The sequence below is a fragment of the Cryptomeria japonica genome, chromosome 10 (genome assembly GCF_030272615.1).
Source record: "Cryptomeria japonica chromosome 10, Sugi_1.0, whole genome shotgun sequence".
In the NCBI taxonomy this organism is placed as follows: Eukaryota; Viridiplantae; Streptophyta; class Pinopsida; order Cupressales; family Cupressaceae; genus Cryptomeria; species Cryptomeria japonica.
Genome location: NC_081414.1, coordinates 737,435,650 through 737,452,734, shown reverse-complemented (window position 1 = coordinate 737,452,734; position 17,085 = coordinate 737,435,650). Strand labels below are relative to the sequence as shown.

Below are 17,085 nucleotides of genomic sequence, written 5' to 3'. Positions count from 1 at the left end.
TCACACCATCGACAAGAACTTGACGCTTTGCGTCTCTTGTTATATCTTGGCATAAAATAGCCAAGAGATTTTGAATTTATATCTTCATTTTGACTTGTATTTAGTAATAATGATTTTTAGGAAAAATTAACTTTTTGGTCATTTTCTATTCTCACTATATTGTAGTTGTCCATGGTTTTTTTTTTGTCATTCTTGACTAGATTTATGCTAACTACAGTGTTAGCACTGTCAATGGCAGGAGATCCAAAATTAAAATCCTCTATTGAAAAGCAAATGAACGTATGCTTCAAGGTTCCTGAAGGCTATGTCTTAGTCGTGCAGGATAGTTTATGGGAACAAATGTGTTGAAATAAGGGGGCCTACTAGTTTTATTGTTGGGCATATAATGACCCTTCTCATAATCTCAAACTAACACCACATAGATTCTAGAGTTTTCAAACATCACAAGCTCTCTTTAGGTTAGAGAATACTACAAAAGCCAACACTCATACTACAAAAGTATTAATTAACCATCGTCACCTTTTCCTCCTCTTCTTGTAACCCGTGATGGGATCTGCACCTTTGAGCTCCTCAATTCCCCAAAAGATACCCCCGATTTTTATCCCCAATGCAAAAAATAAAATCTCGATGCATGTGTAATGTGTAAAATTCTTCCTACCCAAAAAACATGTTCTTTTAAAAATCATTTTTCTATATAAAGAAAAACTTCCAACACAAGGAATGTGGACTTTCTTATCCAATCCTAAAATAAGAATTGTGTGAAAAATTGTTTGAAACAGTAAGGGTGTGATAGTCTTTTTTTGTACATGAAAGTTTTGTTGGAACATTACATTGAAAGAGGTTTTTTTTTTTTTTTAAAAAAAAAACTAATTGATTCTTATGCATGACTAAAACATGAAAAACATGAAAGAGAGTACACATTCTTCTTTTATTTAATATTAGTTGAAAATAATAATCCATTTTATAAAAAAACATAACATATATATTCATTTTCTTTCCCCACCTAAATTAAACTAATAATGATTATTTTGAACCAAAGTTTAAGGAAATAATCAAGTCTAATTAACATTCTATCAAATCATTTTTTTCTTTTTTCTTTATTTCAAATATGTAAGTAAAATATTTCTACTTAATCGATTAAATGAAATATAATTCAAGATGAAATAACATATTATTATCTTTCTAGTTTAATCAAATTGAATAACACTTTCAACCTAACTAAATAAATAACTATTTGTTCGTAGTTGAGCATGGAATAAAATTCTTGAAACAATATTTGGTTAGAATTCGACTTTTAATCAAGCATGCATTTATAATGAACTACGTGAGTGTGTTAATAGATTTCATCATGTCACCCATTGTCGGAAGGTTAGCCAATCTCTACCTTGACCATGTTCTTGGCTTCAAACCTATCATCAACTCATGAAACTCAATTTTACATCAACATATCTATGTACAAAAATCAATATTCATCTTAATTTTTTTAATGTATTTCTAAATAAACAGAATGAGTAATTGATCCACTATCCAAATTCAGAATAAATATAAAGTCAACAATCAATATATTAATAACTATTCTAATTGTGTCACCTTATGTCCAAAACATCAATTATAATTATATCTAATAAAATTTGGGGTTGTGACAGAAATGTTCACACTCAGATCGTGACAAGTGACATATCATAATTCTGTATAAATTGCATGCTACTATCAACGGTGCTAATGGAGAAAAATGGACAGAGTTTGTAGAGAATTTTTAATGAAAACCTTACATTGCAAATTTTTTTAAAATGAGATGAACAAAAAACAAGCTCTATATAATCGCTATTTCAATTGATTCCCATTAAACACAAATTAATTTTGTTAGTTTCATTTTATCTCCATACAACCACTGATTCAATTCAACCTTTAATCCAATTCTTCCTTCACCTATAATTCAACCCTTCCCCAATTCTATGTGTATTCCAACTTAAAATAAAAAAGGAAAGGTTCCTCCTAAAACGTCACCTTTTCGTCCTGTTCCTGTAACCTGTGATGGGATCTGCTCCTTTGAGCTCCTCAATTCCCCAAAAGATACCCCCAATTTTTATCCACAAATGCAAAATAATTGTGAGAGCAATGTGCAGAGCCTTTTCTTTTCTTCTTGAATTTTTTTATCCAATACAAAAATAAAATCTTGATGTTAGTGTAATGTGTAAAAATCCCCCAATCCAAAAAGCATGCTCTTGTAAAAATCATTTTCCTATATAAAGAAAAACTTCCTACACAATGAATGTCTTTCTTATCCAATCCTAAAACAAGAATTGTATGAAACATTATTTGAAACAATAAGGGTGTGATAGTCCTTATATGTCACATTTCAAGAAATTTTTTTTAACTAATTGATTCTTATGCATGACTAAAACATGAAAGAGAGTACACATTCTTCTTTTATTTGATATTAGTCATATAATAATTCATTTATAAAAACATAAAATATATTCATTTTCTTTTCCCACCTAAATTAAACCAATAATGATTATTTTGAACCAAAGTTTAAGAAAATAATCAAGTCTAATTAACATTCTATCAAATCATTTTTCTTCTTTTTTCTTTATTTCAAATATGGAAGAATAAAAAATGAAATATAATCCAAGTCGAAATAACATATTATTATCATTATAGTTTAATCAAATTGAATAACTCTTTCAACCTAACTAAATAAATAACTATTTGTTCTTAGTTGAGCAAGAAATAAAATTCTCAAAACAATATTTGGTTATAATTCAACTTTAAATCAAGCATGCATTCATAATGAACTACGTGAGTGTGTGAATAGAATCCATCATGTCGACCACTGCTAGAAGGTTAGCCAACCTCTACGTCAGCTATGTTCTCGACTTCAAACCTATCATCAACTCATGGAACTCAATTTTACATCAACATTATCTATGTATAAAAATCAATATTCATCTTAAATTTTTTCATGTATTTCTAAATAAACATAAAGAGTAGCTGATCCATAATCCAAATTCAAAATGAATATAAAGTCAACAATCAATATAATTACTATTCTAATTATGCCACCTTATGTCCAAACCATCCATAATAATTATGTTGATAAAATTTGGGGTTGTGACAAAAACACATTGAGATCATGGCAAGTGACTTACATCATGATTTCGCATAAATTGTACCCATCTATTGATCCAAAATTAGTGGTATTAACTACTTTCACACTAATTTGTATTCCAATAATTTAAAAGTCATTATTCACTTTTTCATAACTACTTCTTTATTGATTTAACACCATTCAATAAGTGATTTAAATGACAAAAATTAGAAAGAACCATAAATAAACATAGATCATACATTGCAAGTTGATAACGAAGTTCATCCCTTATGGGCCAAGTCTCTGGGTCTCTTCAAATGCACAACCATTCCATTAAAATTGATTTAAAACCTGCAAAATTAATCTTCTAGAATTTGTTGGAAGATATGAACTCTCTAATTTGTGTTCCTCCAAATTTTTCCTGGAAATAAAAAAGGTTATAAAAAGCTTTAACTCTCCAAAACTGCTTATAAAATACAATATAGCCAATTTTTGAGTGCTTCTTTGTCATTAACAAGCTTCTAGTCTATTGGTAATACTTTGCCTTTATATAGGCAAAGTTGTAGGTTCTAGGCTTGTTGTGAATTAAATTTTTCTTTATTTAGAAGATTGCATATTAAATGCATATCTTTGCTTTTTCAAATACATTAATAACATGTGGTGTAATGGACAAGGATAAGCTTTATATCGTAGAGGTTTTTGGTTCAAGTCTTAATGTGGGCGGTTGTGACTTTAGAAACTCACTTTTTCAAACCCAACATGTGCAACCTTTGTTGACTTTAATATTCACATTCAAATGCATGGCACAATGGTTAAAATGTGGGGATTTGATTGGCCAAGTTTTGGGATAAAATCCCACCAAATACACTTTTTCATGTTAAATGCATCATCATCCTTTATCTTGCTTTAAATATAATTTAATTCTTATCCATTCATGTGTTAAGCACACGACATAATGATAGGGCCATTTATTTGTTGTGGATAAATTTTGAGTTTAAATCTCACTTATTGCGTTTGCAAATTGACTTGCCATGTGTTAATTTTTGTATGGTCCATGTGGTCATATTTGATTGGTCCACTTGCTGGTTCAAATTTGTATTGTACCATTTTTCAACATTTAACCATGCCACATGTCATCCTCATAATGTCATGTGTCATTTTGTGGTTCAACCACATGTCAATGGACCCATGTCTTTCCCTCAACTTCTGAAGGCCATAACTTTTGCATACGATGTCCGTTTAAGCCTATTCAAAATACATTGGACAAATCTTGATGAGCTCTACAACATGAAAGACTTTCCATAATATTTAAACATCAACAATTTTTTGAGGTCATCAATTTGGACCGATTGTGGGAGATCCTCCTAGATCAACTATCAATGGTGCTAATGGAAAAAAAATGGATAGAGTTTCTAGAGAACTTTTAACGAAACCCTTACATTGCAATTTTTAAAAAATGAGATGAACAAAAACTAAGCTATGTGTAGTCGCTATTTCAATTGATTCACAGTAAATACACATGAATTTTGTTAGTTTCATTTTATCTCCAAACAATTGTTGATTTAATCTTTCAATGGTGAATAAGGTGGTGAGCATAAATGGTGAAGACAAGTATTAAGATCATCCTAAATCTCATGCAATAGATAGATTGCAAGCAATGTAGAATGTCGATTGAGGAAGGCAGTGTGTAGAGAGGTAGTGTTGTTTTAGAATTTAACAAAATTGGGTTAAAAATTCTTGAAGTGAGAAATATGCAACATGAGAGTGCTAGATTTGGATGGGCGATGCCCACCATAAATAGGCTATTGACTAAATATCTGTGGTAAATTGTTAAATTTAAGTAAAGTTGTTTGTCCACTTTTCTCTTTTCACGGACAAATCTTTTCTCCATATATCTTATAAATATTTGATGAAGAGTAACAATTTATGAATGTAAAAGACTAACTCTTTTTATATATGCTCTTGCCAAAAGATTTAAAGAAATATTTTATGTACTGTTTACTATTATTAAGTGCTCCTAAAAAGTCAAATTTCAAATTAAAATTTATACAATATATTTATGTTATAGAAAATAATGCATCAAAAAATATCAATAAAAAAACCAGTCATAATCTATATATTGTAGATTAGCTCAGATGAGGTTATGTTTTGTACTAAATGTAAGTAAACTTAATTAAGGTGGTTATCTTAAATTACCAATTTAAACTTTAGTCTTTTCTACAAGAACATTAGCAAATGATTATACTTTTTTAAATTAATATTTTACATAGAATGTGAGTTAATGATTACATGAATTTGAAGAGTTCCTCTAGCACTATAAGTTTAGCATATGAAGATGGACTCTCCTCTACTAAAGTTCATTCATAAAATTAAAAAAATTTATTCAAACATTCTATCTTTAATGATTATTCATAATGATTATTGAACATAAATATTATAAATTTAGCATATGAAGATGGTCTAACCTCTATTTAAATTCATTCATAAATTCAAAAAAAATAAAAAAATTATAACATTTTCTATTGAATGATAATGATTATTAAATATAAATATTACCCACTATATTTTAATAAAATATTTATTTTAAAATGATTTTCTATCATAAGAATATTTTATATTTAAAAATAAAATAAAAATGCTAATATTTAATGCCCCTTCAAATAGCTTTATGGCACGTCTTCTTATAAAATATGCTACTTGGCTCTTCCATTCAGTCTACGCGTCATCTTATATTGGGCAAGCTATTTTAATTCCTCTCAATGAGTATGAACACCGTTTAACTGGTTGAACCTCATTAGGGTTTACTCATAATTAACCTCATTAGGGTTTGATGGGGTGGGTCGCTTATAATAATAAAAGGATCAGTCATATCTTTCAAGATCGTACCAGTTACAGCCTGTACACTCTATTAAATTTGCCTAGAATTTCTAGGTTTTGCCGGCGAGGTAAAATAGCTTGCGTTTGTGTACCTTGTTTACCTCTTTTCATGGCTTTTTCAAGGGGGCCGTCTTCTGAATGAAATTGGCAATCGCGGTTATGATAGAAGAGCAAAGAAAATCGGAAGTGTGAAGGCAATTTCTATCTTTATGCTTCATGCTCTAGTTTACCCTTTAACTATCACTCAAATGGCTGCTAACCCTTAATGGCTTTTACCAGTGGCATTGTATTATTTCTTTTAACTAAGAAGGGGTGACCCTTGAAGCAATTGGTACTACCAGTTTCAAGCTGTTTCACCGCTCGCTACTTATTGCAATGCAAACCCTTTCATTTTAAGGCAGTGGCTGTTAACCCTCGATTCATTTTACAATCGGCGTTGGAGATATTTTGTGTCGTTTTCCAGGTATTTTTTATAGGTATACTTTTTTGTAATTTTTTTTTCGAAGTATAATGCATATTGCATAGACGTAAAATTATTTGGTCTCACCATTGTTTTTTTTTAAGTTTGGGAAGTTTGCTCCTTAAACATACATTATATTTGTGTGTAATTTTTATTCAATTTAATTGTAAAATTTCAGCAGAGCACATCATAGCTAGGGCCTCAATTGCGATATTTTCGGTGGTGTTAACGCTATGCTGATACTGTAAAGAGCAGAACCTCTGTTAAAAGCATGTCTGTCTCAGCGTACATGAGTGACAGGTAAGGATTTTATGAATCCTTGCTTAGGTCATGAAGTTTGTCAGTGTCTAAACAAATTCATCTTTTATTCATTCATCATTCATGCCGTGTATCGTTATATATATTCTCAATACTTTTCTTGACTAAAATGAGGATTGCATTCTATTTATGCATTTGATTTTAGAATATGTTGAAGCACGTTAATGTCTGAGTAAATGATATTTCTTGTTGTTAGTGGGAATTCTTAAATTTAGTCAATAAATTAAAAATGTCTTTGCAAATTTAGACATTCTCAGCCTCCTCCCCTGGCTTATTCCTCGCTGCTTCATCATTCACAAGTGACTTTTAATTTTACAATCCTTAGAGCATGTGACTTTTTATTCTTTCAGATTATGTAGTGAGGATTGGTGAGAGGGCCTCAACTCTTACAACTAGTAGGGTTACTACTTATTATGCGATGCTTACAATACTGTTACTTGTGTTCCTAAAGCTTGTATGCCTACAGTGTGAATGCCACACGTCCGTCTCCCCTTCTTTCTCTTTTTCAAGCTTGAACATTTTATCCTTAGATCGTTTCCTACACCTTTTTCCTCCTTTCACTCCTCCTCCATTACCTGCAGGCTTAAGATGTGTAAGAGGAAATCAGATAAAAGTAAAACCTTTTAGGGGCGCATATTATAAGAGTCTCTTTGTGTGCCTTGCAATGGAAAACAACTCTAGGAGAAGAAATCCGGAGGGTTCGAGACTACGAGGCAAATGCCGCAGAAACCTTCTTTGCAGTTTAGAGAGACTTATTCTCGCAGTTACAGAAACATGATATTTAAGGATATAACTGTCAATCATGTCTAGAATTGCTTCTAAAAGGAGGGCTAATAAAAGCAGATTTTAAGAGACTCTTTGTGTGCCTTGCAATGGAAAACAACACTAGGAGAAGAAATCTGAAGGATTGGAGACCAAGAGACAAATGTCACAGAAACCTTCTTTGCAGTTTAGAGAGACTTATTCTTCGCAGTTACAGAAACATGATATTTTAAGGATAGAACTGCCAATCATGTCTAGAATTGCTTCTAAAAGGATGTTAAATTATTGCAAATTCAACCAAAAGCAGAGATGCAGAGATGTTATATCAAAAGCATAATAATTCAACCAAAAGCAGAGATGTTATCTCAATTTGTCCGTGGGAAGATGATCTCTCAAATGTGGCACTCCGTTTTTTTTATAAATCTTTTTTTTTGAAGTAACAGACGTGTGATTTCAAAAAATAATATAATAATTGGTACCAAATTGGACTAGAGTCCTAACCAAGTAACCAACCATGTGAGAGAATGTATCCATTTAGAAAACTATGCTGTTATTCAACACATTCTTATTTGTGTAATAACAATCCCTTGCCTTGCGACGTTTGGTCTTCGAAGTACAAGAGCTAGTATAATGGCACAACACTGTGAAGAAATATACTTTAACATATGAAAATGATCCGATCTCTACAATTCACCTATGGGGTACCCCATAGAACCTTAACATAGCACATTTGTTCTTTCTATAGCTTTTGGATTTGATTGTATTGAGTTTGTTTCCATCAACGTTTTGGATCGCACTCCTGATCCATCATCAGGATGACACAATCGAATCCAGAAGCTATAGAAAGAACTATTATGGATTGTGGAAAACTAATATCTTTAATATCACATTTGTGTTCAGAATTCGTTGTCAATACTCAATATGCATTTATAATTCAGAATTCGTTGTCAATACTCAATATGCATTCATAATTGAAAATTCATTGTCAATATGCCAGCATTTGTTTGCATGTAGTTCATTGTTTCTTTCTGGTTGGAGGATATTTTGATAGTCTTCCATTTACTATTATGACCTACAATTGCTTCTGTATGCATTAAAAAGTTTTGGGTGTTTGTGAAATTCGTTTCTAAGTGCTTTTGGCTATGATTTAGACCTGTTTAACCACTTTCTTATGTACTACGAGTTCTAAGTGTTTGTGAAACTTATTAATTATTTTTAAGTGCTTTTGGAAGTGATTCAGACATGTTTACCTGTCATATGTAGTCTAGTACCCTAGTTCATCAAAGGAATTTTTGAGACAGATGTACATTTTAATGATGGGCTTGTTTTGATTCATATGAGAAGTAGAGGAATAGTGTTTAGAAACTGTTTTCAAGAAATTGATGTCAGAAACCTTCTTTTGACAATAGGATTAATTGTCTAAGGCAATTTTAAGACAATGAAGGAGATTTTAAGCGTACAATTGTCTAAGGCAATTTTAAGACAATGAAGGAGATTTTAAGCGTACAGTTTAAGATAATTGTCAAGGCACTTTTAAGGCAATGAAGGAGATTTTAAGCGTACAGTTTAAGATAATTGTCAAGGCACTTTTAAGGCAATGGAGGAGATTTTAAGCGTACAGTTTAAGACGTCAGAAGAAGGTTTCTTCCCTCAATTTCTTGAAAACAAGTTTTAGAACTCTATTCCTTTGCACCTCATAGAACCTTAACATAGCACATTTGTTCTTTCTATAGCTTTTGGATCAGGATGATAGAAAGCTAGACACAAGCTCACACAATCGAATCTATTATGGATTGTGGAAAACTAATAGCTTTAATATCACATTTGTGTTCAGAATTCGTTGTCAATACTCGATATTTGTTGTCAATACTCAATATGCATTCATAATTCAGAATTCGTTGTCAATACTCAATATGCATTCATAATTGAAAATTCATTGTCAATATGCCAGCATTTGTTTGCATGTAGTTCATTGTTTTTTTCTGGTTGAAGGATATTTTGATAGTCTTCTATTACTATTATGACCTACAATTGCTTCTTTATGCATTACAAGCTGTTATTCATATTTCTAAGTGCTTTTGTCTATTTGTTAGACCTGTTTACCTTTCATATCATTGAAAAGGTCCAATATTGCAGACTTGCAACCACTTTTTTATGCACTATCGAGTTCTAAGTGTTTGTGAAACTTATTAATTATTTTTAAGTACTTTTGGAAGTGATTCAGACATGTTTACTAGTACCCTAGTTCATCAAAGGAATTTTTGAAACAGATGTACATTTTAATGGCGGGCTTATTTTGATTCATATGAGAAGTAGAGGAATAGTGAGGAATAGTGTTGTAGAAACTGTTTTCAAGAAATTGATGTCAGAAAACCTTCTTTTGACAATAGGATTAATTGTGAAGGCACTTTTAAGACAATGAAGGAGATTTTAAGCGTTCAGTTTAAGATACTGTCAAGGCACTTTTAAGGCAATGAAGGAGATTTTAAGCGTACAGTTTAAGACGTTAGAAGAAGGTTTCTTCCCTCAATTTCTTGAAAACAAGTCTTAGAACTCTATTCCTTTGCTTCTTTTATGCATCAAAACAAACCCTTTCCATTAAAATGTATGCCTGTTTCGAAAATTCCTTTGATGATGTTGAATTAAGGTATTTGACTACATATATACAAGGTTAGGACACACACACATACTATTTCTGTTGATGTCGATATGTACACATATGTGTGTATGTGTATGTACATGTGTACATATGTGTGTATGTGTATGTACATGTGTACATATATGTGTATGTATGTATACATACATATATGTGTATGTATATGTATGTGTATGTGTATGTACATATATGTATGTGTACATATATGTGTATATATGTATATGTACATATGCATATGTATATAGGGGAAGAGCACCAATAGCTGTCATAGTTCCAATTTTTGAAAAGCCCATTAATAAATTTCACATGTACGAATAGGCGATCACTTTTTGTCAATTTTTGTTCATAATTGGCCCATTTGTGCAAAACTATTGGGGCATTTGTCTACAAGTACTGGTGATTTTAAGTCAGAGGACACTTTGAAATGTGTGCTTTTTGATCTTTGTGTGCCTAATTGATCCCACAACATGCATCGTTACTACCTAGAAGCCAAAATGATAGCTATTGCGGTTCAGTTAGCATTATCAATTGTAAATTTTTTTGAGCAAAAAATTTACAATTGATATTTATTTTATATTTTACATATCTATAAAAATATAATTTTTATTAGTTCATATTGAAAATAGTTCAAAAGAATACTAAAATAATGAGTTTTAATTGTTTGGAAAATATTAATTATTTTTTTCACTTATTTTAATATTTAAATAGTTATATATCTTTTAATATTTCATAGTAAATTGTTTTTATTGATGGATTTTTTTAACTAATTAATATTTTTGATCAAATATATTGAATTTGATTTAATTCATAGTTATGGTCAAATGTGTTGGATTTTGTTTTTTAATTACTAAATATTATTAGGTAACATGTTTTGATTGAATTTATTTATTTTTAATTGACAATTCAAATGATTTATTTTTCATATATAGAATTTATGTTTATCATTATTATATATAATTTTTACATATAATATTGATTAAAACATTAAATATATTATATGTTTCTATTTATTTATATTTGTTATTTAAATATATATACAATATTTTAAAAATATATAATTAAGTTATATTTATTAATATACATTATATGAATAGCTTTAGACGTTTGATTACTTTATCATTTCACTAGCGCTTAAGTGGAGAACGAGTGTTATTTATTATTGAAAATGATTAAGCTACACTCATTATTGAAATTACTTCATCATTTCACTAGCGCTTAAGTGGAGAACGAGTGTTATTCATTATTGAAAATGATTATGCTTGACAAGGTGATTATTTAAAACTCATCATAATAAACAAATAAATTTATTTGCAAATAGCAATCAACAATTACCAATTACCAATATGTAAATTTTCCATAAAGTACAACGAATGTACTATGCTATACATAGTGAGAGGATAGTAACAATGACAAAAAGAATCTTCCCATATATCTCTCTCCCTCTCTCTCTCTTATCTCCCCCTATTTTTCTCCCCCTATTTTTCTATTCCTCTCTACCTATCTTGTTGGTGTTGGAAATAAGCCACACCCAGGTTGACGATGGACTGGTCCAAGAGGGGCCGGTAGCTCAGTGGTAGAGCACTCTAGCAGCATATGGAAGGTCCTAGGTTCGAGTCCTAGCTGGGCCATGTCTCAACATATCTTATTGTATATCGTTGTTTTTACTCTATCTTACCATCTTACTGTAATGACCCCCGCTAGGAACTTCAACTAAGGTTGCCTTCTCCACAGACTCTTTGACCGTTTTGGGTTCAAAGACCCGAACTCCACTGTTGATACGGGCTTTCAGCTCCACGGCCTCGTTATCTCTAATACCTGCATGCTGTTTGAATTTGAAAAATTGATGCTCATACTGCTCGACGGACAAAGCATTCTGATGCAAGGCATTAAATTCATCTGCTCTCTTCTGTCTCCAATGATTTAACAAGAACAAGAGCTCGAAAGGTCGAAAGGAATAGCTCCCAAGACACGTAAGACATATCCAAGTGGAGCTTCTGCTCCTCTAATCACCACCATGTTGACGCAAAGCCTCTAAGGTGCATGATAGCGCACTGGGCCTTGGTGTTATTGCCATATGGATGCATGACAAAACAACTTTCTAAATCAATCAGTCAAGTCTCCACTTCAAGCCCTTTACTGGACCCACTAAATGTGGGCGGCTGAGACCTAAGAAGGTTCTGCATATGACTGGCCACAACTGCATTTTCATCTTACTGCATTTCTCCTCCTAGGAGACACTTGATTCTCATCGTGACTTCTTCTCGACTGAGGAGGGGTACAAGATCTCTCTCTGTCTAGCTGATCAGAATGATGAGACCCTTCTGGCATTGGTCTCTCCTGTCTCGGGCTCAATCGGTTAAGTATCTCTTGAAGAAGGCTAACGACCCCAGGAACCTCCAAATTCGCCCTCCGAGAGGGCTGTTGCTCCACTTGGATATGTCTTCTGTGTCTTGGCAGCTATTCCTTGAGAGCTTTCAAGCTCAATTCTTGTCCGATCATTGAATGCAGAGGAGAGCAGATTAGTTTTATGCCTTGCATCAGAATACTTTGGCCGTCGAGCAGTAAGCATCGATTTTTAAAGCTCAAGTAGTATGAGGTATTAGGGATGATGAGGCCATGTTGGTTCTGCATTTTGTCAGGGGGCTAAATGCCCATATCAGTAGTGGAGTTTGGGTTTTTGAACCTAAAACGGTCAAGGAGGTTGTGGAGAAGGCACATGTACATACATGCACATATAGAAAGTATAAAAGGAGGAAGAATAAGTATAAAAGAGGCAAATAGAAAATATAGAGGTCTAAGAAGAGAGAGTAAAAGAGAGAGAAGGGGCAGACATGTTTAAAAAGAGGGGAGAGAGCAAGACAGAGGGAGATAGGTAAGACAGAGGGAGATAGGTAAATAGAGAGGAAGAAATAGAGAGACAGAAAGAGGGAGTTGGAGAGAGATAAAGAGAAATAGATTGTGAGATAGAGAAGTGATTACCAAGCAATATATAGGATGTATATTCAGTCTAGACAGCTTGGGGTATATGAATAGATATAGATATGCATACATATATACCTGTGTTTTACCAATTACCAGGCAATATAAGATGTAAATCCATTCTAGATAGGTCGGAGTGCATGGACACCTAGACAGCTTCTTTCTGATGTCGTTGCAACTGGCCTAGTTGAAATGTATGCAAAATAGGGAAGCATAGACAACGCACACGAACCGTTTGATAAAATGCCTCAAAATAAATGTCATCTCATGGAATGCGATGATTGCACGATATGTATCATGTCTACCAGGGCACTTTCATTCTTTATGATTCTGATAGATGCCTATGCCCTGTTCCAAAGCTTTATATTTGGCATAAGCAGGACGATGCTGAGTAAGGTTGTGGCCAATTGCATTTGCTTGAAAGTTTCTAAAGCCGTATCAACAAGTGTGGAAGCAAAATGATCTATTTGGTAAAAACACCTCAAGAAATGCCATCATTCTAGTATATTTTCAAAATGGATTTGTTGAAAATGCCTTTCTAATCACCTGAATTGCATGTGACGTGTGTATGTATGTGTATGTGCATGGACATATGTAATATGTATGTGTGTAGATGTGTATATATGTATATATGCATGCACACACATCCCCACACACATACATATAAAGAGGGGAGGGGAAGATAGTTTGTGGGTAAAGTAGCAACCCTGAACCCTAAATCATACACAGCCATATGCTTCTTGAATTAAAGCCCATGCATAGCTGATGCAGGGGGCGTAAATACGTATGGTGTGATTGTGTCTACATGCACATGTGTGTGTCCTATGCTTCACACATGAATGAACGTGCATGGATACACATGCCAAGTATTCTTTTATATAGATATATTGGCTAAACTTGATGGCTGTTATATTTATGCATTTTTGTCTTAAAATAAAATAATTTTTTTTGAAACTGTTCACATGTACAGGGGAAGAGCACCAGTTACTGCCCATGTTCTGTTCCAATTACCGTTCACTTCTTGTTCACCCAACCCCTCAATCACTAACTTTAAAGAAACCATAAAGAAACCAAAAAAATGAATCACTAACTTTAAAGAAATCATAAAGAAACCAAAAAAATGATAACTAAAAGTCCATTGATAAATTTCACATGTACCAATAGCCATCCACTTTACCCCAGTAGTATGAATTTTTGGACTTTAACTGGAGGAGTTGTGCAACTTTATTCATACCCATAACGGACGACTACTGAGACATTTGTACATATGTATTGGCCATTTGTGAGGTGGGTGTAGTGCGCATTTATTGGGGTACCTTTAAGTGGGTATCGGTCGACACTTTCAAATGACCACTTTTTGACCAGAACAATAGTTATAACTATAAGCAGTTAAGTCACATATAGAAAACCAAAAAAAATTCGTGGAAATCCAAGGTGCTATTTAGGATCTGTGGGTGTATGAAGTTGGTTATAATGGCTACTGGTATGCTTTTCCTAGAGAGAATTTTTTGGCAGACTTTAAAATATTCTGAAATATTAAATCTCTATAAGTATATCTAGCATATGATGTTTTCTTCTTTAATCATCTTATTCCTTAGTCGAACAGCTTAAATCATGCACACAAAGCTTTGACTTTAGGCTTAAAAGTGTTAAAAACACTAGAGTTGACTGACATTCTCGAGGCTTAATATGTTGCATAGTGTGTGGGGTTTAAGGCTGGCCTTCCTTAGCGTCCAAAGAACAAATTTCGAAAATTAGTAACTAACGCACAAAATTCTTTTTTAATCATCGTATTCTCTAAGTAAAAATTTATGCAGTTCAAAATATGATGAATTTTGAATTTTCTTTGAAGTTTAGGTTGTATGGATGTGAATTGAAGTTTCCTACTGCATAATGTTTGAGGTTGTTACATGTCTGCTAACTCACCGAGATCTATTCAGATTCATGTTCATTGATCATTGATAAAATTCTTGTTGAAATATCTATACAAAATGAATGTCTGGTTCTCTGTGCTTTTTCTTTTGAAAATTTCGTTTCTCTTCAAGAATTTGAATACTTCATTTTAATTGTGCTTTTGAATGGTTTTCTTAAAGGAAGCTTTTGTTTGGACACTGTCAAAGCGAGCCTAACATTCTCATCATGCTATAATATATTGCAGGTTACATTACCTCTTAAGGCAAATTTGCCTCGGTACCTTACCATATGGAGAAAATTGGTCCAATTTCTGTATTGGATTGCCCATGTGGTGGGTTGAGCCTTGCACCATCGTATTTTGGAAATTCCTTCACAACTTCTGAAGAAACTTGTAACAGGTGCCTTTATCTTTTAAGAAAATTGGTCCACCTATTGCATTGGATTAAATACATCTTGGTTTTTTTGTCATATTAGTTGCTCCATTATAGAGTATGTATGCTGAACCATTGGAGTGAACGGCCTTGTCTTTGACGATGGTTGCAGCTGCATTCCCCATACCCATCCCCATCCTTAGTTCCAGTATTGCTGTTACTATAATTATGAAGTCTGCTTTAACACATGTGAATGGAAGTGCAAGGCTTGTCTTAAGTTTAAGTTCTATGTGACCAGTTTGAGGTATGTATGTAGCCTCTTTTTCTATGGAGAAGATCGGATGGATTGATTTATGCTATCTGCTTTGACGGGATTTACATCTACTAAACTTGATAAGATTCTAATAAGAGAAAATTCAAGAAGCATAGGCATTTTTTATCTTTCTTCCTTTTTGCCAGATGGCATGAGGATTAATTCTGTAGTTGCTGCAGGTAATTCTAAAGCATGACCTTTAAAAGGCTTTGAACGAAGTTCTAGAAGACGCTCAATAACGCACCATTTACTTTCTTCGTCATCTGCTGGGGAGTTTAGAGAAGCACCACTAAGTGCCTAGTTGTAGTTGATTGAGGATATGAACTTTGGCATTATCCAAACATATTTTCATATTCTTTTACTTCTTTATAATGCTACATGGTTAGCAAAATTCAAAGTTATTACGTAAATGATTTTATAATGAATGTAAACAAAATCACTTGTAAATGGGGATGTACAAATATAAAGATCTAAATTCTTGTGTCTCCATAGATTGCATGCAGCTCCAAAACATTTCCATTAAACCCATAAGTTTAATAAAAGTTTATCAGCTAGGCAATATGGATGCAAATTCTACACGTCCCTCGCCCCCCTTCTTATAATGCAACTAGCAACTACACACTGCGAAATCTAAACAAAATGCTTATTACCAAGATATATAATGTTTTTATCATATTTGGGTTAACATTATAATGTTTTGGCATCACACTTTGTTGTGTTGCTTGTTATTATCGAACTTATGCGTGGTATATAATTTATGGCCAAGTATTGGTCAGGTTTGAGATTTGATGTTCGATATTTATTTTTAATTTAAAATTTGGGAAGTTGATGAAGGGTAAGCATTGCTGATGAATGGGTTATCAAGCACAATATCTAGTGTACATATACTCTGGAAGTTTTACTAACTGGTTTGTTATCTATTTGTGGAAGCCTTACTAACTGGTCAGTTACCTACTTGTTTGTTTGGTGTGAAAAATATAAGGTAGGCTAAATGTTAGGATTTAAAGGTCCAATTGGTTGGTTTGTTCAAATATGTTGTGTTGGGTTTGGTTGGTTTTTGAAACAGGTTGTAAAATCTCATACACCAAACACACTAGCAGTGTAATGAAGGATTTGTTTGGTTTGTTCAAATAGATTGCAAATCATGTAATGGATGAGATTATGGAGTAGCTTACCTATGCTAATGAATGAGATTATGGATTAGCTTACCTATGCTTTATAAGAGATCATTGAGCCGAGCTTGGGTTTGGTTGGTTTGTTCAGATAGATTGTAAAATCTCCTGTAATGGATGAGATTATGGAGTAGCTTACCTATGCTCTATAAAAGCTCATTGAGCTGAGCTT

General features: G+C 32.7%; 1 long non-coding RNA gene across 2 annotated transcripts; it reads left to right on the top strand.

Moving 5' to 3' along the window:
* Positions 1 to 5,814: 5,814 nt before the first annotated feature.
* On the top strand, positions 5,815 to 16,228 carry LOC131047345 (uncharacterized). 2 transcript variants are annotated; one of them, XR_009106111.1, is made up of 5 exons: positions 5,815 to 6,431; positions 6,607 to 6,728; positions 15,302 to 15,455; positions 15,601 to 15,732; positions 15,921 to 16,228. It is a non-coding gene; the product is annotated as an uncharacterized LOC131047345 (long non-coding RNA). The 2 variants fall into 2 exon arrangements; XR_009106112.1 differs by having other exon boundaries at positions 5,816 to 6,431; positions 6,610 to 6,728.
* The last annotated feature ends 857 nt before the right edge of the window (positions 16,229 to 17,085 follow it).